Source organism: Vidua macroura, chromosome 30, assembly GCF_024509145.1.
Source record: "Vidua macroura isolate BioBank_ID:100142 chromosome 30, ASM2450914v1, whole genome shotgun sequence".
NCBI classification, from domain to species: domain Eukaryota; kingdom Metazoa; phylum Chordata; class Aves; order Passeriformes; family Viduidae; genus Vidua; species Vidua macroura.
This window is the reverse complement of record NC_071600.1, coordinates 3,071,933-3,095,120: the sequence shown is the minus strand read 5'-3', so window position 1 is coordinate 3,095,120 and position 23,188 is coordinate 3,071,933. Positions and strand designations below refer to the sequence as shown.

At 54.2% G+C, this 23,188-nt stretch overlaps 2 pseudogenes; one reads left to right on the top strand and one right to left on the bottom strand.

The window, feature by feature from the left end:
- The window catches only part of LOC128820667 (uncharacterized), a 2,212,279-nt pseudogene that overhangs the window by 235,577 nt on the left and 1,953,514 nt on the right, over window positions 1-23,188 (bottom strand).
- LOC128820669 (uncharacterized) overlaps window positions 1-23,188 on the top strand; it is a 1,091,286-nt pseudogene that overhangs the window by 114,984 nt on the left and 953,114 nt on the right.

Below are 23,188 nucleotides of genomic sequence, written 5' to 3'. Positions count from 1 at the left end.
TATTCATAGCTCTATAAATTACTATTATATAGTTATAAAACTATAATCCTTACTTTTCGCTATTAAACTCTTAATTAACTCTATTAAACTACTGTTATATACTTCTATAATTATAATTCTTAATTAACTCTAGTATATTTCCTAACCTTTCTCTTAGATTTTAGAACAATAAGGTGTCTAAATACATTCTGAAATACTGTTTTGTCTTATTATCAGGAAGAGGACCTACAAGAAGAACATTTTGTGTTTTGACCAGAATGTGAGCAGTCATAACAAAAAGTGGGGCAAAGAAGCCCTTTGGCCTACTCCAATGGGTTGATCCAGGGGTGTGTAACTTGGACAACTGAATCTCCTATTGGATTTTCCTGTTAAATATCCCAATTAATCAACCTTTAGAAATTGTTGAAATCAGGAGCCGATTGTACCACATCCCCACTCGGACACCTGGAAGATTCCAATAAAGGTCTGGTTTTTACTTTCCTTTTCTAACACTGTTGCAAGGGTGTTTTTTTTCTCTTTTGATCATAGAGAAGTGGGGGATGAGAGAAGCAGAACAGGAATTGTAATCCCAGAATGACAGAACATTCTGAGTTGAAAGGGACACACAGGATAACCAAAGGAATGTTTGAGCATTTACAGAGACTCCAGAACTGTGACTTTGGGTGGTCAGTCTCTCTGCTGGCAGCCTCCCAAAGGGCCTTCAGCCACTGCTCAGCCCTGGACAGCAGCAGCATCACCTTGGCAGGGCCCATCAGGGCTCTCCTGAGCTGCCCTTGCCCAGCTGCACACAGACCCTGCCCCAGCCAGGGCCCTGCACACAGGCAGGTTTCTGTAGGGCTGGGCCGAGGGCACACGGGGTGGGATGGGCTCTGTGAGCGCTGGCAGGGACAAGGCACCTCTCAGGAGGGAATGTCCAGGCCCAGGGAGATGCTCAGGGAAGGAGAGGGGGCTGAGCAGAGCAGTGCTGGGGCAGGAGGGCACTGTTGGTGTGTGGGAGGTGCCGGGCACAGCTGGGCACGGGAACACTGTCCTGAGTGCCCGACTGTCTCTGCCCTGCCCTCTCAGGCACAGCACCACAACATCTTCTCTTGTTTCTGCACTCCCCTGATATTGTCACTGTTATCTGGTGCTCTCAGGGAGGCTCTGGCATTTGCAGCAGCTGAGTCAGGCCCTGCCCTTGGCATTCCTGCCAGGCAGGGCTGTCCATGGGAATGGGGTGTCCAAGCTTCCCTGAGACCTGTGGGGCTATGGGCAAAGCAGTCCATGGGAAAGGGGAATGAGCTGAGCTCCTCCCTGAGATCCCATCATGGGCACACCCTGGATCTCCTTGCTGTGCCCTTCCCAGCTCTGAGCTGCCCTCCTGGGTGCAGATCTGTGCCAGAGCCTCTGGGAGATCCCTGAATGTCCCATGGGGAAGTGCAGAGCTGCCACAGCTGAGGAAATGCCGTTGGGTTGGCCAAGGGAGCTGTGAGTGTCCTTGGCTCAAGGGGGTGCTGAGACCTTGCCCAGAGACCTTTGGAAAGGGTGAGACATTCAGGGATGTCTCTGGGCAGAGTCTAGTTTATGCCAGGGTAACCCGGGAGTGCGATTGTGCTCTGATTGCAGCCAAAGGTGCAAAGCCAGGGCAGTTGGGAACAAGCCCATCCAGCCCCTCACCTGCCCTCAGGCACTGGGAATCCTTTGCCTCTCCCATCTCCCAGTGCCAAACTCTGAGTGCAGCAGGAATGTTGGGGATTTCTGACCTCAGAGACCCAGCAATGATGTGTGGGTAGGAAAAACATTCCCTACATCTTTTCCCTGCTACCCAAGTCCACTAGATCTGGCAGTGCAGATGCTACCAAGCAAGTCTGCAGTAAAAGTGATTCCCCTGACAAATCCTGAATACTCAGCCTTGTCCCTCTGCCACATGGTCACAAACCCAGGGCAGCAGGGCAGGGATGGCTCCTTGAGAGCCCCCACGCACAGCCCTGGCTGCTCCTGGCACACTCAGCCAGCACAGCTGGAGCTCAGGCAGGGACCTGGGTGAAGTTTTGACCAGAGCAGGAACAAGGGTGGGTGAGTCCCAGCAGGACAGGCTACAGGGAATGGCCCAGGTTTGGCTCCAAGCAGCCTCTCCTGACTTGTCACTGTCCTTTCTCGATGAACAGGTGCCCATGTGCAGCCACAGCCAATGTCCAACAGCAGCTCCATCAGCCACTTCCTGCTGCTGGCACTGGCAGAGACGCGGCAGCTGCAGCTCCTGCACTTCTGCCTCTTGCTGGGCATCTCCCTGGCTGCCCTCCTGGGCAACGGCCTCATCATCAGCGCCGTAGCCTGCGGCCACCACCTGCACACGCCCATGTTCTTCTTCCTGCTCAACCTGGCCCTCAGCGACCTGGGCTCCATCTGCACCACTGTCCTCAAAGCCATGCACAATTCCCTCTGGGGCACCAGCACCATCTCCTACAGAGGATGTGCTGCACAGGTCTTTTTTTTTGTCTTCTTCATATCAGCAGAGTATTTCCTCCTGACCATCATGTGCTACGACCGCTACGTGTCCATCTGCAAACCCCTGCACTACGGGACCCTCCTGGGCAGCAGAGCTTGTGCCCACATGGCAGCAGCTGCCTGGGCCAGTGCCTTTCTCTATTCACTGCTGCACACAGCCAATACATTTTCCCTGCCCCTGTGCCATGGCAATGCCCTGGGCCAGTTCTTCTGTGAAATCCCACAGATCCTCAAGATCTCCTGCTCCAAATCCTACCTCAGGGAACTTGGGCTTCTTGCTGTTAGTGTGTGTTTGGCATTTGGATGTTTTGTGTTCATTGTTTTCTCCTATGTGCAGATCTTCAGGGCCGTGCTGAGGATCCCCTCTGAGCAGGGACGGCACAAAGCCTTTTCCACCTGCCTCCCTCACCTGGCCGTGGTCTCCCTGTTCTATAGCACTGGTATATTTTACTACCTGAAGCCACCTTCTGTCTCCTCCCCATCCCTGGATCTGGCCCTGTCAGTTCTGTACTCGGTGGTGCCTCCAGCCCTGAACCCCCTCATCTACAGCCTGAGGAACCAGGAGCTCAAGGCTGCACTGCGGAGACTGATGACTGGATGGTTTTGGAAACATTAAACTGCTTAGCAATTTTGCAAAATTACTTATAATAAAAGTCATCTTTGTTACTTCTTGTTGGTTTCATTTTGCAGGTTCTTTTTATTTGTTTCACTTTTTCGATATTGTCCTCAAAGAAATGTCATTGTTTGTGCCATTTCTCATTTTATTTCTCTCCACATTCCCAATGGCCACAGACTGTGTCAATGAGGGGCTGCACTCTCGGTGGCTTTAAAGGAGCTAAAGCATCTCCCAGCAGAGTTTTCTGCAGAGCTGCCCTTTTGTTGCCTTCTCTGGAGCTGCAGCAGCAATGTCTGTGTGCAGAGCTGGGGGCAGATCAGTGCTGGCACAGCAGCTGTGCCCAGCAGCAGCAGCAGCACTTGGTGTTGCCAGTGCTGCTCCCGTGGCCCTGCCCCGCTGCCCTGGTGGCCCTGGTGTTGCTGCAGGGCCTGAGTGCTCTCGGGGCCGGGCACAGTCCTGGGGGTGGCAGTGCCGGGGCTGCAGCAGGGACAGGCCATGGGCACTGCTGGGGCAGCGCTGACGCCTCAGGCCAGGGCCTGGGGGCTCCAGGCTCCTTGCCCAGGCTCTCTCAAGAACACGGCCAGGCCAATGCTCAGCACGGAAAACCCCCTTGAGCAGCCCCAGGCTGGCCGTGGGCAGGCTGGGGGCAAACAGCACGGCTGGTGCTCTGCCAGGGCCCTGGGGGAGACGGGAAGGAGCAGCAGAGCAGGGGCTGATACATCCCCAGTGCGCTGCACAGCCCAGGGCAGCGTCCCAGAGCGTCCTCATGGAGCTGCCAACAACATCCCCCCTCTGCAGCCCTGGCCTCTCCCCCAGCTCACACAGGTGCCGCATCCTTGCAGGCACAGACACGGCAGCGCTGGCTCAGGAGCCCCTGTTTGCATTGCACACAGCAGGCGGGAGCACCCCCGTGCTGGTGCTGTGGGGACATGAACCTGAGGCAGCACAAATGCCATCAGCCCCTGGGGCCAGGAAGGGCTGGGGGACGCCAGGGAAACCACTCAGCTTTGCCTTGGCCTCTGCACTCAGCCAGAAAGTTTGTTCCCATCAGCTGGGACTTTCCTGTCCCACTGCAGACGCTGTTGCTCAGAGCCAGGGCTGCCTGGCAGCCTCCCCCAAACTGCCCTGAGCATTTCTTGGCTTCACCTTTTCTTTCCTTACTCTTCCTGCTACAGATTTCTTCCTCTTGCCCAGCCCTGTTCCCTGCCCTGCACACAGCCCATCCCTGTTTGCCCTTTCCTCTCTGGCCCCACTCCCCATTGCAGTTCCTGACTTGGCACCACGGGAACGTTCCTTGGGGAGCAGGATCATCCCACAAGTGCTGCAGGAATTGTCTGCAGGCTCCTGCAGTGCCTCATGCTGCTCCCTTGCCAGAGGCAGCCCAGGACAGGGGGGCACATCTGGGCTGCTGTGTCTGCCTGTGGGGCTCCCTGTTCTGGGCAAGGAGGAGGAGCTGCAGAGGCTCTGCAGGACTGACAGGATGGGTTTTGGGGCTGTGAGGAGAAGCTGAGGGACCTGGGCTGCTGCAGCTTCTCATGAGGAGGCCCAGGGCTCCTCCTGCAACTGCTCCAAGGGTGGTTTCAGAGAATCCCAGAATCAGCAAGGCTGGAAAAGGCCTTGGATATCATCAAGTCCAACCTGTGCCCTGACACCGCCTTGTCTCCCCTGAGCCTCCTCTTCTCCAGGATAAACGCCACCAGCCCCCTCAGCTTCTTCTCACAGGATTTGTGCTCCAGAGCCCTCACCAGCCTTGTTGCCCTTCTCTGGACACGCTCCAGCCCCTCCATGTCCTTCCTAAATTGGGGTCCCAGAACTGGACACAGCACTTGAGGTGCTGCCCAAGCAGTGCCCAGCACAGGGGAAGAATCACTGCCCTGCTCCTGCTGACCACACCATTCCTGATCCAGGCCAGGAGCCATTGGCCTTCTTGGCCACCTGGGCACACGGCTGGCTCATGTCCAGCCTGCTGTCCATCAGTCCCTGCAGGTCCCTTTCTGCCTGGCTGCTGCAGGGGTTGTTGTGGCCAAAGTGCAGAACCTGGCACTTGGACTTGTTAAACCTCACCTTGTTGGATTTGGGCCCTGGATCCAGCCTGTCCAGGGCCCTGTGCAGGGCCCTCCTACCCTCCAGCAGATCAACAATCCCAGACAACTTGGTGTCACCACGGTTCCATGAGGCCCCAGGGTGTCCCAATGATCTCCATGATTCCATGAGGCCTCCCAGCATCACAATGTCCCTTTGGTTCCATGGGACTCCTTGGTGTCACCAAGTCATTTGGATCCTTGTTCCCCACAGTGTCACAATGGCGCCATAGTCCCCCAAGGCCCTGCAGTGTCACAGTGGATCCTTGTTTCCATGAGGTCTGGCAGGGCAGCAATGCTCTCCTTGGTCCCACAGGGTCACAATGGCCTCTTGGTCCCAAGGGCCCCCCCGGTGTCCAATATGTTTCCTTCATTCCATGAGTCCCTGAGGAGCAGCACTGGCCCCTTGGTTCCATGGGGCCCTGCAGTGTCACAGTGGCCCCATCATGACACGAGGTCCTGCTCTGTCACAGAGCTCTGCATGGTTCCACAAGGCCCTGCAGGGTCACAGTGGCCTCTTGGTTCCGTGAGGCGTCAGAGCGCCACAATGAATTCCTTGGTGCTGCAGTGTCACAATGGAGCCCTGGTGACACAAGATCCTGCAGTGTCACCAGGGACCCTTGGTTCCATGTGGCACCACAGTGTCACAATTGTTCCCTCAGTTCCCAGAGTCCTTGCCATGGAGCAATGGCCCCTTGATCCCATTGTCCCCAGGCTCTCCCATGGGTCTCCTTGGTTCCGCAGTGGCACAATGGCCCCTTGGTTCCACAAGGCCCGCAGTGTCACAGTGGCCTCTGTGGTTCCATCAGGACCCAGACGGTCACAATGCACTCCTTGCTTCCATTCAGCCCCACAGTGTCACAGTGGCCCCGTGGCTCTGTGGTGCCATGTCGTACACATTGTCACCATGGTCCTCTTAGTGCCACCAGGCCCCGCAGTGTCACAATGGCCCCTTGCTTGCCCAGGTCCCTGCAGTGTCACAATCATCAGAGAATCAACCAGGCTGGCAAAGACCTTGGAGAGCATCAAGTCCAACCTGGGACCCAACACCACCTTGTCACCCAGTCCATGGCACTGAGTGCCACATTCAGTCTTTGCTGAAACACTTCCAGGGACAGTGACTCACCCACCTCCCTGGGCAGCCCATTCCAGTGCCCAATCACCCTTTGTGTGAAGAATATTTCCTAATGTCCAGTCTAAACAGCCCCTGGTGCAGCTGAAGGCTGTGTCCTCTTGTCCTGTCATTGTTCCTTGGGACAAGAGCCCAACCCTCACCTGACTGCACCCTCCTGTCAGGGAGTTGTAGAGAGTGATGAGGTCTCTCATGAGCCTCCTTTTCTCCAGGATCAACCGCAGCTCCCTCCCCCACTTCTCACAGGACTTGTGCTCCAGACCCCTCACCAGCCTTGTTGCCCTTCTCTGGACACGCTCCAGCCCCTCCATGTCCTTCCTAAATTGGGGCCCCAGAACTGGACACAGCACTCGAGGTGCTGCCCAACCAGTGCCCAGCACAGGGGAAGAATCACTGCCCTGCTCCTGCTGGCCACACCATTCCTGATCCATAGGAATGCCAGGGCTTGGATGAGGGAAATGGTGGGGACGGGGTGGGGACAAAGTGTTATTGATTGTCAGCCATGAAGGGTCTTCATTTTCATACCTGTTCAGACTGCATTAGAAGGTGCTGGGGGTCAATATCAATTGGACATTGCTGACCTCAAACTATAAACAGGAAAAGAAAACAGGACAAAACAGTTCTCTTTGCACTGGTTCCAATATAGTATATTCACTTTGAATTAATTTCTGAAATCAGTCTAATTAACCACAGAAGAATTGAGGACTAGAATTATTCTCAGGGGTTTTTCTTGTTTGGATGTTTTGAACAAACGTTTATGAGCCTTTTTCACGGAATTCCTGAACTGAAGAGCTTAAGAAAGAAGACTCTGGAGTAGGAAAATTCATCAACCTCCAGGTGGCTGAGGATCCATCCCCATCAGAGCAGCAATGAGCAGAAATGGGCAGAGCTTTGTGGCTGCCCCAGCTCTGGGATGGGCCCTGGGCCTGGAGCAGGAGCAGCTCTGGAGGGCCCCAAGGCCGGGGCTCTTGTGCTGGCCTGGGCAGATGGGATGGCAGCAGGGGCTGCAGAGCTCTCAGCAGCTGAGGCCGAGGGGAGCAGGGCAGCCAGGGAGCCTCCTTGTGCCTTGGGCAAGCCCCTTCCCCCATGGCTGGGGCTGAGTCCTGGCTGAGCTGCAGCTGCTGCTGTGCCCTTGCCAGGGGCTGAGGCCGTGGGGCCAGTGGCCAGAGCAGCCTGGCCTGAGCAGAGCTGTGGGGCCAGAGCTGGCTGGGCTGTGCTGGGGAGAGGCCCTTGGTGCTGCACAGAGCTCAGGGCAGCTGGCAGAGCTTGCAGGGAGCTGGGCTGGGCTCCGAGAGCCTGGCCCAGAAACCATCAGTGTCCATCTCAGCCTGGCTGAGCGTGTGGGGCAGGGCCAGCGCCTGTGCAAGGCATTGAAAACAGGCAAGTGCCTGAGAGAGGAGGCTGCTCTGTGCCCTTGGGGGCAGGGACAGAGCAGGGAGAGGGCCCAGGACATTTGTCACCACCAGCTTCTTTCCCTGCTGTGTGATGTCTTCCTGTCACACTGTGACAGGCAGACCCTGTCCGTCTCTTTTTGCTCAGGTCTCTTCCTGGGGCACTGGGGTGTGGGGATGTTCCTTTCTCCTTGTTTCCAGTCTGGGCCTCTCTCGGGGTCTGGGCATCAAAGTAATCCCAAGATTGTAAAAGTCCTTGTTCTCCCAGCCCGTGCAGCCAAAGAAGGAGTCAGAATGTGAAGGATCAGCTTCTCAAGGTTGTTTATTTTTCCTCATCTATAACATTATTTCTCTGGCCTGCTGAGCTCTGTCCAGCAGGTCGGCCATGGCATTCTGTGTGCTGCCTCGGGCGGCGTTTACATTTTATACTAAAAACTACGTGTACCATGTTTACATTAATGTGCCAATATCTATCATTTATGTTAGACAGTCTGTCTCTACCTTAAACCAATAGAAAAGTGTCCCCATCACAGCAAGACATGGAGGACAAGAAGGAGAAGAAGGTCAGGGCATGCCCAAATCCCTCCATCTTGTCCCGTGATCCCTATTCTAAAACCCCCAAAATTCCATTCTTTTTCACCCTGTGTTAATTCAACTACTACACTACTCAAAGCCTTGTGGCTTGTAATTCCCCATACAAAGTTGGCAGCTTTTGCCACGGGCTCAAATTGAAGCCACAGGTGTTTTTGACTTCATGCCAACATCTCCCAGCCCCCTGTCAATGTCTCAAGACAGCCAGGGCAGCCAGAGGGATGTCCTGGACTCCAACAGGCCTCCTCAGCTGCCCTTGGCATTAATTCTTTCTTTCTCTGGCTGTTCTCTACCATGTCAAAAGGATCTACTATCAGTGAAACAACCCTTCAGTCCCTCCCAGGGCTCTCCTCTGCTGTCCTCACTCTCCACCCCACTGAGCACAGAGCTCCTGTGTCCCTGTACAGTGGTCCAGTGCCTGAGACCAAGAGCGCCTGGACAAGAGGGACAGTTCTTTTCTTCAACAAGGAAACCACAGAGCCCCAGGGTTTTGAATGCAGATGAGAATCAGCCACCAGAGGCCAAGGCAAACCAGACCTGTCTGTGCTTGCAGCTTTCTCTGAAAGCAACCCTTGGATATGTGGGGAGTTTTGGGGGTGGAATTTCATTTCAGCTGTGGGTTCCTGGACTGGACGAGGAGGAGGACAGTTCTTTCCCACAGGAAGGAAAGCATGAACTCCAGGGTTTCAGGGGCTGATGAAAAGCGACCCTCAACATGCCAAGGTCAGCTGGACCAGTCAGGTGGCCTCCAGGAGGCCCAGCCAGCCAGACCTGTTCCATGTTCTTGGATCCTTGGGGCCCTGCAGCATCACAATGGCCCCTTGGTTCCATGAGGCCCTGTAGGATCACAGCAGATTTTTGTTTCCATGAGGCCCAGTGATATCACAATGGTCTTCTTGGCTCCACAGTGGCACAACAGCCCCTTGCTTCCATGAGGCCTTGCAGTGTCAAAATGAAATCCTTGTTTCCATGGGAATGAGCAATGCCACGATGCCCATTGGTTCCATGAGGTCGCAGAGTCTCAAAATGGCCCCTTGGTTCTATTGGGCTCCCCAGGATCACAATGGCCCCTTGGTTCCACCTGGCCTGGATGTGTTACACTGGCCCCTTGCTTCCATGGGGACCCGCAGTGTCACAATGGCCCCTTGTCCCCATGAGGCCTTGCAGTGTCACAGTGGTTGCCTTGGTTCTGTGAGGCCCTGTGGTGTCACAATGGCCCCTTGGTTCCATGGGGACTCGGAGTGTCAGGATGGTCTCACTGGTTCCATGGAGCCCCGCAGTGTCACAATGGTCTCTTTTGGTTCCGCAGTGTCTCAATGGCACCTTGGTTCCGTGCAGCCCTGAAGTACGGAATGGCCCCTTGGTTCCATTGGGCTCCTCACTGTTACACGAGTCCTTGGTTCCACGGAGCCCTGCAGTGTCACAGTGCTCTCCTTGGTTCCATGGTGCCACACAGGGTCACAAGGGCCCCTCAGTTCTACAAGGCCCCACAGTGTCACAATGGCCCTTGCTCCCATGAGGCCGGGCCATGTCACAATGGTCTCATTGGTTCCACGAGGCCCTGCAGTTCCACAATGGCCCTTGAAGTGTCACAATGGTCTCAGCGGGTTCCCCTGCTGGTTCCCAATGGCCTCCTTTGTTCCATGATGCCCTGTAGTGTAACAATGGTGTCCTTGGTTCCACAGTCAAAATGGCCCCGTGGTCTCATGGATCCCCACAACCCCTTATAGAGCCCCATGGCCCCTTATGGAGCCCCACAGCCCCTTATGGAGCCCCACAGCCCCTTATGGAGCCCCACAGTGTCCTTGTGATCCCCTTGATTCCCCTTGATTCCACTGCATGCTACAATGACCCCTTGGTTATACAAGGCCCTGCAGTGTCACAACGGCCCCTTGGTTCCAGTGGGTCCTGAAGTGTCATAAAGGTCTCCATGGTTCCATGAGGCCCCACAGTGTCACAATGGACTTTTGGTTCCATGGGCTTTCGTATTTCCAATAGCAGTCTCCTTGGTTCCACAGTGTCACAAGGGACCCTAGGTTCCATGAGGTTCAGTAACATGGACGCCCTGATTCCATGAGGCTGTGTAGTGTCACAGTGATCTCCTTGGTTCTGTGACCCGGCTGTGGCTGCTGTGTAACACTGGACCTGTGGTACCATGAGGTTCCATAGTGTCACCATGGTCCCTTTGGTTCCACAAGGCCTTGCTGTGCCACAATGGCCCCTTGGTTCCATGAAGTTCCATAAAGTCTCCTTGGTTCTGCAATGTCACAATGGACCTTTGGTTCCATGAGGTGCTTGGCCTCCCACAGCCCCTCACAGCTCCTCACAGCTCCTCACGGCTCCTCACAGCCCCTCACATCCCCTCATGGCCCTTCACACCCCCTCACAGTTGATAGCCCCTCATGGCCCCTCACAGCCCCTGATGGCCCCTCATGGCCCCTCACAGCCCCACTCATGGGGCTCCTCCCAAAGGAGAAGGGGTTGGGCCCTGCCTGTTCTCCTTTAATTTCAGTCCCTTCACAGCTATGAATAAAGAAAGGCTGAAATGGAGCCTTTCCCCAGCATTTCCCTCTGGGTTTAACTGTGGGCTGAAGCTCTGTGCTGGCGCTGGCCCGAGCTCCAACATCCCTGCAGCCCCAGTTCCTTTGCTGTCCCCCCGTGTCCGTTCCCTGTCCCCGAGTCCCGCCCGGCTCTGGCAGCAGCAGCAGCCGCAGCGCAGTGGGCGCCGGCCCGGCCCAGCCGGGGCTCCCGGGCAGGAGCAGCAGCAGCGCCGGCCCCTTCCCACCTGCTCCTGCCTTGGCTTCTGAGGGCTTTTTCCAGCTGAATTCTGGAGAAGAGCAACAAGCACCCACACACAGCCCTGACTCCTCAGGGCCTGCCTGTGCTGCCCTGAGCCAGCCCTCAGAGGAAGAAAGGATCGGGTTCCAGCGCTGTTCTCAGCGCTGTTTTACTCACCCTGAGGTGACAGCAGGAGGCTGCTGCTGCCTTTGCCTTGGGAATTGCAGATCACAGCTGCTCTTGGCCCTCCTCTGCTTGCCAACTTGAATTTTATCCATTAAACTGCAAGTGCCTCTTTAAGTTGATGCTACCCACGGTGCTTTCATGACAGTGAAGTCAGTATTTTTGTCACAGGCATAAAGATTAGCAGATACTGGAATGCCCACCAGCCCCTGAGCACTAAGGCGAGGGGAATTGAAGCCACACAGGCCACATTTGCAGTGCTCAAACACAGCCCTGTTGCTGGTGCTGATGAAATAGAATCAACTGACAGAGGCCATCACAGAAATTGTCTCCGCAGTGTGGAATTAAATTTAAAAATCCACCAGGAGAAACAGAAACCAGAATTTCTTGACTCGCTTCATTGCTTCTTCCCAGCAGCAGGAAATGGAGCTGCCCAGAGGTGTTTTCCCTGCTGGGGAGCACAGTGAGAGCCCAGCCTGTGCCCAGTCCCAGCAGAACCTGAGCCCAGCCCAGGGAGCTCAGCGCACGCGGGGCCAGGCCCAGAGCCCCGGGCACGGCCGCCCATTGTGGGGCAGCGGCGCAGACGGAATGTCCTGCGGCCCAAACCTCCTGCTCCTGCCACACAGCGCCCAGCGCTCTCCCCCTCCTCCTCCTCTCCCAGCACGGCACAAATTCCAGCTCGGAGGAGGCTTCCCCAGAGAGGGCTCCGGCTCCTGCTCCAGCCTGAGTGTCCCTGCAGAGGAACAGGGCATCTTTCAGGCACTTCCACAAGCTCAGGCTTCTCACTTCATGGTGAAACTGGGATGGAAATGGCCTTGCTAAGAAAGCCAAAAGCCAAGGGAATGGATTAAGAATAATTAGAAAAAAATCACCCTTCTTCCAGGCAAGGTTCACCAAGTCATTGCCTGCATTTCTCCTTTTCAGATTCTTTCAGTCATCTCCTGAGAGGTCCAGCCTGTTCTGGTGCTTATCATGAACTGATTGCACTCTTAATTTATGCACCAAGGCACCAGATGTGGAATCATCTACACTGAACTCAGAAACGAGCTCTCTCTGTCAGACTATTTTCACAGTCCAGATCATTTTCAAGATGTCCACTTGTAGGAGGAGGGGTTGGGGAAGTCAGTCTAGGGTTGCCATGGGAAACAGCAGTTGTATGAGTTCTCCACCCCCTTTTGGAAGAGAATTGTACCCTCCCCCTGTCCTGTCAGTTATTGTTCAAGTCTGCCCCTTAGCCTAGAATCTTCTCTGTTCCACGTTTTCCCTTTGGTTCTTCCACTAAGAACACTCCTTTCCCTTTTCCCCACTGGTTAATGTTATATTTCCCCTCCCTTTAGCCTTCTCCCGATTGTACCCTCGAATGCTAAACCCTCCTACCCCTACGCAGTAAAAGAATCCTCACCCCGCCCTTCGGGGCTCTCGGAATCTGCCTCCCTTCTGCTTTGTTGTCTCCCTGTTTGCCCCTTCTGCGACCCTTCAATCAACGAGCAGGATTTCAGCAGCCCGAGTGTCCCTCCCGTTCTTATGGTGGACCCTCAGATGTACCAGCTATCCGAGCTTCGTGCCGAGTGGCTAAAAGCCCCCACGGCTCGGCATGTACTGACACTCAGTGGGGCTCATTAATACTTTGAGATAGTCAACTTCTTTCAGGTACTTCGGATTTTCCTTTCCACACTGAGAGGTTTTTGGGCCATTTTGAATCTCTGAGAGGTTTTTGTGCCATCCTGGCCTCCAATTCTCTCCTCCAAGGAGTCCATGAGGAGCCTGTGTTGGGGATGGACCTCAGTGGCACCTAATAATTCTTTGAGACACTTTGGGTTTTTCTTCTGCCTTTGACTCCTGGAAAGGTTTTTGCAGTCTCCTCTCCTGAGTCCTGAGGTTCCAGGGCTCAGCTCCAAATGCACCATGGGGCTCATTAGGATCAAGCAAGTCCTGACAAGCCATGGCTCTGCCTTGATTTCCCTCTGGTCTGGGACAGTTCATCAGGAAGTTTCTGTAGTGATTTTGTTTCAACAATTTGAGATTTCTCGGCCAATGCATCAATTAGTGTGGTGGGTTCAGTGCTGGCTAATTACCAGTGCACTCACTAGAATATACTTACACATTTCCTGCTCTGAGATAGGATTAGGAGAAAAGCAAAGTAGGCTCAAAACTTTCAAAAGGTTTATTAATAGTAACTAAAAGAAAGAGTAATAAGAGTAATAAGAATCCTCTCTCCATACAACCTGACAATGTAAAGAGAAAAAGCCTAAAATTTTCAGTCAGTTTACCACCTCTAGAATAGTCTTTCTTCTGTTCACTTAGGGAGAGAAGTTCCTCTTGTTCATGTTATGGAGACTTCTCCACAAGAAAACAGTTATCTCATGGCTTTTCATTTCCACGAATAGCAGCTGCCTGGAAAAATCTGCAATCGTGAAGTCCCTCCCATTTTTCACAGCTTTCCCCAGAGCTGTGTTTATTGGCCATGTCAGCTTATGGGGTATTGGTTTCAAGATGAGATGTTTAAGAGTAAAGGTTCTCTTCATCTATTTCTGAAATCATCTTCATCTCTGGGAACAGAGGTCTTCTTCTTCTCTCCCTGAGAGCACAGGGTCTCATCACTCTTCTCTCTATCTCTGTTCAAACTTCTCATGGGATCACAGCTACTGCAACATTTGCTTACTTTAGCATGGAGGCCTTTGCTGAACAAGTCATCTCCCCATTCTTTTCAATGCATTATAGGGAAAAAGAGAGTCTGATGTATCAATTCCCTCCTTCTCCATGGCTTTCCCAGAGGATTTCAGCCCCAAGGTCAAGGCATCTCCTCATCCTTCCCATCTGGGACTCAACTTCCTCCTCACTGACCTCGGTGTCTTCACGTTGCTCCTCTGTGTGCCTGCACTTTGTCCTTTTCTCTCACTGGAGGGAGGATGGAAGCACGGGAAGAGTCAATATCTCAGGCGGGGCCTGCAGATGGTTGCGTGAGCCCGGCCGGGCTGGGTCCTTGCGGCCGGAGCTGTTTTCCCATGGAGGTTTGTGCAGCGGCTGCGCTGGGGCTGTGTCAGGCTGGGCGGCGCTGGGGGCAGGGCCAGGATCTCAGCAGCCAGGCCAGAGCAGAGCAGCAGCACGGCCGGGGCCGATGGCTTCTCCTGGCCCTGCCCGCTGGTTGCGGGCCAAGCCCAAGGGCGGCAGAAGCTTGGCCGAGCCGGCCCGGCCCGGGGCTGCTCCTGGGGCCCGGCGGATCCTGGCTGGGCCCGGGCTGGCGGCGGGGCAGGGCTCGGCAGTGGCCAGATGTCAGCAAGCGCAGCCACGGCCCGGCCCGGCCTCGGCCCCGCGGCCTCCCCTCCCCTGCCCGGCAGCCGATGGGGCCTGGCGGGCTCCCTGGGAAGGGGCCCGGCCCCACGGCAGGAGCCGCCCGGCCCGCCCCGGCCCAGACGGGGGCTGGCCCGGCCTTGGCACCTCTGTGCTGCCCAGAAGGGAAAGAGACCCAGCCAGGCTTCTTCCTCTTTAACTTGTGTCTTCACAGAGGTGTGTGCAGTTTCCTTTGTGGTTTAACAGATTGTCAGTTCTCAAAGCTAATTACTGATTGGTTTTTGTGTCAGACACAAAGGAAATGTCTAGCAGCTTCTCTTAAGACATCACTTGTGTGATGAAAAACCACCACGACAGCACTGAGCATAGAGCTCCTTTGTCCATATTCAGTGGTCATGAGCCTGAGGCCTCAAAATCCCACCTTGGGAGATCTCTGGGTGCTCTTCAAGGTGTTTTCAAATGAAAACATTCAGCTCATAGTCTAAGAAAATCACCAGAGGACAGGGCCAGCCTGACCTGTCTGTCCTGGCTACTTTTGTCTGGGAGCATTCCTCGGATATACGGAATTTGGGAAGCAAAATTCTAATTTTGGCCATGGTCCCTGGACATGAAGACCAATCCTTTTCCATAGGAAAGAAGGAACAGAGCCCCTCTGTTTCCAGGGCAGATGAAAGGTGACACTAGAGGGCAAAGCCAGACAGAGTTGGCAGGTTTTTCTGAAAGATACCTTTGCATAGAGGAAATTTTTTAGGGAGACTGGCAATCTTGGCAATGGGCATCTGAAAAGAGGGACAGTTCTTTTCCATAGCAAGGAAAGCACGGAGCCCCAGTGCTCCAGGAGCTGATGAGAGGCAGCCCTTGGCATTCCAAAATCAGCCAGACCTGTCAGGTGGCCCCTGGGAGGCCAAGCCAGCCAGACCTGTTCCATGTGCCCTCAGTTCCATGGGGCCCCACAGTGTCCCAATGGTCCCTTGCTTCCAGGAGGCCCTGAGGTGTCACAATGCCCCCTTGGTGACACGAGGCCCTGAAGGGTCCTCATGGTCTCCATGGTTCCATCAGGCCCCACAGAGTCAGAATGGTCTCTGGGTCCATGAAGCCCCGCTGTGTCACCATGGCCCCTTGGTTCCATGGGCTCCAGTGGTGCCACAATGATCCCCTTGGTTCCATGAGGTCCCCACAGTGTCACAGGGATCTCCATGGGAAGGAAAGAACCGAGCCCCAGTATGGCAGGGGCAGTCACCAGAGGCCAAGGCCAGCCAGACTTGATGGTAGTGGCAGATTTTGGCTGGGAGCAACCCTTGGATATAGGGAATTTGGGAGGTGGAATACCAATTTCGGCCATTTCTGCATAGATAAGAAGGACGGTTCTATTCCGTAGGAAGGAAAACACTGAGCCCAAGTTTTTCAGGAGCAGAAGAAGAGAGAGGTGGCTCCTGGGAGGCCAAGCCAGCCAGAGCTGTTTGTCCAGGCAGCTTTTGTCATGGAGGAATCTTTGGATATATAGAATTTGGGAGGAGGAATCTCTATTTTAACCATGGAACCCTTGAGAAGAAAGAAGGTTGTCTTCCATTGGAGGGAAGGCACAGAGCCCCAGTGTTTGGATAGCAGGTGAGAGGCAGCTCTCAAGAGGCCTAGGGCCTGTCTGTCCTGGCTGCTTTCATTTGAGAGCAATCCTTGGATATACGGAGTTTTGGAGGTGGAATCCCAATTTTGGCCATGGGCGCCTGGACAGGAAGATAAGTTCTTTTTTCCAAGAAGGAAAGCACAGAGCCCCAGTGTTTCAGAGGCACATGAGCGCCAGCCTTCAGGAAGCCAAGGCCAGCCAGACTTGTCAGTCTTGGCAGCTTCTGTCTGGGAGCTGACCTTGGATATAGGGAATTCTGGAGGCAGATCCACAATTTTGGCCATGGGTGCCTGGTGGAGATGGATGTTTTCTCCCACAAGATATAAAAGCACATGGTTCCAGTGTTTGAAAGGCAGATGAGAGGTGGCCTCTGGGTGGCCAAGGCAGCCAGACATGTCGTTTGTGGCAGATTTCATCTGGAAACAAACCTTGAAATATAGGGAAATTTGGAGAAATAATCTCAGTTTTGACCCTGGGTTGCTGGAGGACAAGGACAGTTCTCTCCCATAGGAAGGAAAGCCCAGAGCCCCAGGGCTTCAGGGGCAGATGAGAAGCAGCCCTCGACATGCCAAGCTCAGCCAGACCTGTCAGGTGGTCCCCAGGAGGCCCAGCCAGCCAGACCTGTTCCATGTTCCCTTGGTTTTGTGGGACCCCACAGTGTCACAATGGTCTCCTTGGTTCCATGAGGCCCTGGAGTGTCACAATGTCCCCCTTGCTTCTGCAGTGTCACAATGGCCCCGTGCTTCCATGAGGCCTTGCAATGTCACAATGGCTTTGTGGTTCCACAAAGCCCTGATGTGTCACAATGGCCCCTCGGCTCCATGCGCCCTCGCTGTGTCACAACGGCTCCTCTGTGACACTGCGGGCTGCACAAGGTCACCACGGACCCTTGGTTCCTTGGGGCCCCCGAGTTCCACAATGGTCTCCTTGATTCCATGAGGCAGCACAGTGTCACAATGGCCCCTTGGTTCCATGAGGTTCCACGTTGTCACCGTGGTGTCCTTGGGCCTGCATTGTCACAGCTGACCCGTGGTAATCACATATCCTCTGAACAGAGAGAGAGCTCTCCCAGGATTTTCCTGGGAAGCTGTGAGAATGAGAAACAATTCTTATCTCCACTTGCTGCACCTGTTGTTGTGCACATGTGGAATGTGTTATGGAGATTTGTTTACCAAAGGGTGATTTCTTAATTGGCCAATGGTGACGGTGTTTGGATTTCAATTAACCAATCTGGTCTGTCTGTATCAGACTGTCTGCAAGAGCGATGAGTGTTTCTTAGTAGTATAGTATAGTATAATATAATAAAGCGATTGATCAGCCTTCTGGAATCATGGAGTCAATGCTAATTATCACCACTCTGGGGACACCCTGCTACGATAGTTATCCAAGTCAATCTTCCCTTACCTCTGAATGCTAAATAGAATAGGCTTAACAGGCACATCAGCAACACCAACCACTGTAGACCCAAAGAGCTGGCTGAGGGGTTGGGAGAAAATTTCCCCTGGTGTCATTTCCTCACAGTGGGTACCATTATTAAAGTAATTCCAAACACATACAGTTAGTGCATGGGAGCCTCGAATCCATGTGGCCACCATCCAGAAGAAATTAGAAATCCATAAATTCCTCACCACATTAACCCATCAAACAGATTGGATAGCAGCCACAGTAGCCATAGTTATAGGATGGGAAAAATGTAGCCACAACCATGTGCCACCCAAAGCAGGGTAGGCTAGACCACATGGTGACACCTAACAAGGTTTCTATATCCAGTACACACACAAAAAAAATATATTATGTTATTAAAGAATTGTTATTCTCATTTTACCCTTTTTCTCTTGATGCCCTCGGGCTGCACATTGGGCACCAAATTTGTTCTTGGTTTACAAGACAGGTGTCTGCTAGGGAAGGCAGAAAAAAGCCTCCTGTGGAATGGAGAATGTAAACCCCTCCCTCCAAATTATTAGAATCGTGAAATCAAGGGGCTCTCAGGCAAAGATGTGGGAATAGCAATAACAGTTCTTCACTAGTGTGTACAATAAAGCAAACAAACAGCAGCACCTCCGGCGCTGGCAGCAAACAGAACAGGAGCCCAGTGCAGCCTTTCGGCCGCGGCACTTTCCCTGCGGTGCAGCTCCGGGCACGGCCGGCAGGGGCGCTGGTGGCTCCCGGGGGGCAGGGCAGGTGCGGTGATCCCCGCGCGGCTGCAGGGGGCGCTCCGGCGCGAGCTCGGGGAGCGCGCAGCCATGGCGGCTTTGTCCCAAGGCGGGAAGGGCTGGAAGAAGGCTCCCCTTCACAAACCCTGGGGGCAGCCGGCTCCGGGGCCCCAGCAGGACTCTGGGAAAGCAGCAAGCTGGGCCGGCAGGATGTCTCAGCAGGCAGGGGGTGAGGGGCTCCCAGCAGGGCAGGGAGAGCCGAGCTCAGGATCCCGGGCACCCGAGCAGACGGGGATAGGTCTCTCTTTTAGTGGGGCAGGTGTTAATAAGGTCCCAGTTTAGGGGCTGTTCTCACGAGCAGAGGCTCACCCCATGACAGAAGAAGCAGCTCTGGGCCGGGCTCCAGCAGCAGCAGTGGAAACTCCCTTTCCCAAGAGCAGTGGCTCTGATCGTCCTCCTCCCAAAATAAGGGATCAGCCAATAATCAGCAGCCGATGATAAGGAACAAACAAAAAGGAAAAACCCAACCCCCAACACTGGTTTGCCATGCTTAATCCTGTGGGACAAATTCTATAAAGGTTTAATTCCACCTTTATAATTGTTTACATGCAAGCTCTTGAAAAGTCAGGGGCAGGGACTGGAACCTGCTGCTCCAAGGCTTCCCTCACAAAAGGAGTTCAGAAAGCCTGGAGGTCCTTGGAGGTATGTGGGGATCTATAGGGGCTATGGGGATCCTTTCTGTACCTCCTGACCCAACAGGAGCTTCTCTAATAAAGTTTGCCTGAAGCTCCCACTCTGCCCCTGACAGGAACCCCTGTGGGGGCCAGTGACATCCCGGCTCTTTGGCAGCCTGGAGACACTTAGAAAGTCCCCACAGAACCCCTCTGAGTGCCTGTCAAAAAATCTGATCCTTAGTAGGCAAACACCATCAGGACCCATTGCTATGGTCAGTTTCCATGGCAACCATCACCAGCCCCTGTTGCTATGGTCAGTTTCCATGGCAACCATCACCAGCCCCTATTGCTATGGTCAGTTTCCATGGCAACCATCACCAGCCCCTGTTGCTATGGTCAGTTTCCATGGCAACCATCCCCAGCCCCTGTTGCTATGGTCAGTCCCTGGGCAGCTCCATGGAGACCCCATGCCAGGGGTGGTTGCCATGGACACCAGCTCAGGCCTGGAGCCAGAGCCCGTTGCCATGGCAACCATTGGCAGTCCCATCCCCAGGGTCATGGGATCCCAGAGCCACAGAATTGGCTGAGCTGGGAGGGACCCATCAGGATCCTCGAGTCCAACTGCTGGCCCTGCACAGGACACCCCAACAATGCCAGCCTGGGCCTGGCAGCGCTGTCCAAACGCTGCTGGAGCTCAGAGAGCCCTGGAGCTGTGACCCTTCCCTGGGCAGCCTGGGCAGTGCCCCAGCAGCCTCTGGGCAAAAACCTTTTCCTGAGATCCAACCCCAGCCTGCCCCGAGTCAGCTGCAGCCGCTCCCTCCACTCCTGTCCCTGGGCACCAGAGTGAAGAGGTTCCCAGAGCCCCAGCCAAGGACCCGCTCCCAAGGCTGCTGCCGTGGCCACCAGGGCTGGCACCAGCTGGGATGCTCGGTTTCCAGGGGCCGGGGTTCAGGAATGGGATTCCCCAATTTCCTGCTCCCGCTAAAACTGCGCTGCTGCTCGCTGCCCTCCCGCCTCCCATGGAAAGCACAAAAGGCAAAGATCCCGGGCTGGGATAAGAACAATTTACTGGGAACAGCAACGAGACAAGGAACAAACAGGAACAGAAAAAATACTGATAAAAGAATGGATAAGAAAAACTATTTACAGGGAAAGCTACATCACCACTGACTGGCTCTTCCCAGCCACGCATTTCCTCCTGCCTGGAACAGACACCCTTCTCCTCAGGGAGAGAGAGAGAGGGAGAGAGAGAGCGAGAGAGTCCCTTTCCTGCCCCTGGAAATGACCTGAGGTGGGAGTGAATGTAATGATAGGGCCATGGCCAGACCCTCATGTTCTTCAATCCCAAACCATTTCATTGGCAGGGGCAGGAAAAGGGAATGATCTCTTCCCAGCATGGATCACAGGTAACATGGATCACCAGAGCTCTTCACAACATGGGCTCTCCCATGGGGGATGGAGCTGGAACAGTTCATGAAGCTCCTCCTGCAGCTGGGGCACTTGCAGGGCTTCCATTACTTGTGCCTCTGTTCATGTTGGGTCAAGTGAGAGCTCCTGGAGAAGCTCTTCCCACACCGGGGACAGTCGTAGGGCCTGTCCCTGGTGTGGATGCGCTGGTGCCTGATGAGGTGGGATTTTTGCTTGAAGCTCTTCCTGCAGTGCAGGCAGTGGAAGGGCCTCTCCCCGGTGTGAATCCACTGGTGCAGGATGAGAATGGAGCTGGTCTGAAAGCTCTTCTGACACTCAGGACACTCATAGGGCCTCTCCCCAGTGTGGATCCTTTGGTGGATGATCAGGTAGGACCTCTGGCCGAAGCCCTTCCCACATTCCCCACATTTGTATGGCCTTTCCCCAGTGTGGATGATCTGGTGCTGGATCAAGTGGGACCTTTGGGTGAAGCTCTTCCCACATTCCCCACACTCGTAGGGTCTCTCCCCAGTGTGGATGCGTTGGTGGACAACAATGGCAGAGCTGCAGCTGAAGCCCTTCCCACACTCCCCACACCTGAAGGGCCATTCCCCAGTGTGGATCATCTGGTGTTGTTTCAGATTGTTGCTCTTCTTGAAGCTCTTCCCACACTCCAAGCACTTGTGGGGCTTCTCCCCATGGTGAACCTGCTCATGGACCACCAGCTCTGAGCTCTGGCTGGAGCTCTGTCCACCTTCCTGGCACAGGGTGGGTCTTTCCTCCTCAGAGCACCCTGGGCTGGGTTTGCAGCCCCTCCTCCTGTGGGATCTCCGAGGCTTTTCCTCCCCATTGGATTCCTGTGCCCTGGAGTCACTCAAACTGGCCTCTGTCATGAGGTTCTGCCGTGGGGATTTATCCTCCCTGCTCTCCATTCCCAGCTCCTTGTCTGGGGGAGGAAGGACAAGGAGAGGATGGGATTTGCCTCCGTGCCAGAGGGAAGGGGAAGGAGATCCCCTCAGTGGGTCCCCGGCAGGACGGCGTCGGCAGCGGGGCTGTCCTGCAGCCGGGGGCCAGGCTGGGCTGGGAGATGGAGCAGGAGAGAGGAGGAAATGGGCAGGGACTTCCTCCTTGCCTGCCTGGGTGTCCCGGGGCATCTTCCTCTTCCTTGCAGCCTTCTCCTCCATTTCGCAAACGTGTGTGGATGGGAAATTTTGTTTTGGGAGGAAAACAAGGGATGAGCACATTGAGTTTTCTACTGGTTTGAAGGCAAACCAGGGAGAGAATCTGTGCCAGAATTACAATTTAATAAAAAAATTAAGATTAAGGCAATGATCCAGAAATACTGGCTTATTCTGACAGAGTCAGGATATAACCTGACACCACGTTGGGCAGGGTGGTGGCAGCAGTCTGATGAAATGGTGGCTGCAGTCCTGTTGGAGTGATGAACGTGATTCTGTCAAAGCAGGGATCCTGTAGAAGGGTCTGGTCTTCCTCTGAAGGTCCAGTGGTGCTTATGGAGCTCTTGTCCTCTGGGAATCCAGTAGGCAAGGTGCTCCTGGTGTTGCCAGGGTGAGATTATGTCCTGGTTTAAGACAAATTAGGGGAAAACATCTCCAAAGGAGCCCCTTATAGGAAACCAAACCCTCCGCAACTTCCCCCCACCACCGGGTTCGGGAGGAACTTCTTCAGAGGGGAAGTGGAAAAAACTTGCTTATTAAGGAACAACAAAAAACACTCCCCAGCACAAGAGAAATAGCCCAAGATGACCACAGATGTTTTCACCAGTCCAAGGGGGTTGAGCTGTATCTCTCTTCGCCGCAGAGGATACGCAGCTTCTTTCGCAGACCCCGGGGGAGCTCCTGCCCGGGGTAGGTCTGATATCTTCGGGGGGGGGGGGGGGGAAAGGAACAACAGAAACCGGGGAAAAAGGAAAAAAAATGGCACAGAAAAGCAAGCAAGCGAAAAGCAAAGAAAAAAGAAAGGAAAACAGAGCCAGCAAAGCAGGCAGCCAGCAGCGAGCAAAAGCAGCAAGCCAAAAGCCAAGCAGCAAGCCAGCAGCGAGCCGGGGGGGGGGAAGGAAGACAAAACAAACTGAGAACAGGGAACAGAAACCACGATTGGGATAATGAGCATGAAAATGTCCTGTCCCCACAACATTCCACCCCTTATCCCATATCGTGAACATGTTACTGAACTTCCTTCCCGCCTGCTCAAACCTTCCACACTTACACATTCCCTTCCATTCTTACTTGCTCTGACTTTTGACATTTACACATTTCCTTCTGTCCCATGTCTGTGTGGTTTAATGTACAAACAATGGCAGTAACATCCAGCAAGTTGAGATGTTTGCATATGAGTCTCACCCCACAATCAGGTCTCCCTGAGGTACACATCGTGTTCTTCCATCTTTCTGCATTATCCACCATGTACAACCTGGTCCCTGAGCAAAGACAATCCCACGAATGGGTTTGTCTGTACTCGAGGCAGAATTGATCCACACTGTCCTCCCTAACAAACCTCTGATATGTGCCACTGGGACTTTATCTCCGTCTACCATATTCAGGGACTCAGACTGGGCAGGACCTGCTCGATTGGTGGAACCTCGGGTGTTAACTAACCAGGTGGCCTGTGCCAAATGCTGCTCCCAGTTTTTAAAAGATCCCCCACCCAATGCTTTCAAGGTGGTTTTTAACAGTCCATTGTACCTCTCTACCTTGCCTGCAGCTGGTGCATGGTAGGGGATATGGTACACCCACTCAATGCCATGTTCCCTAGCCCAG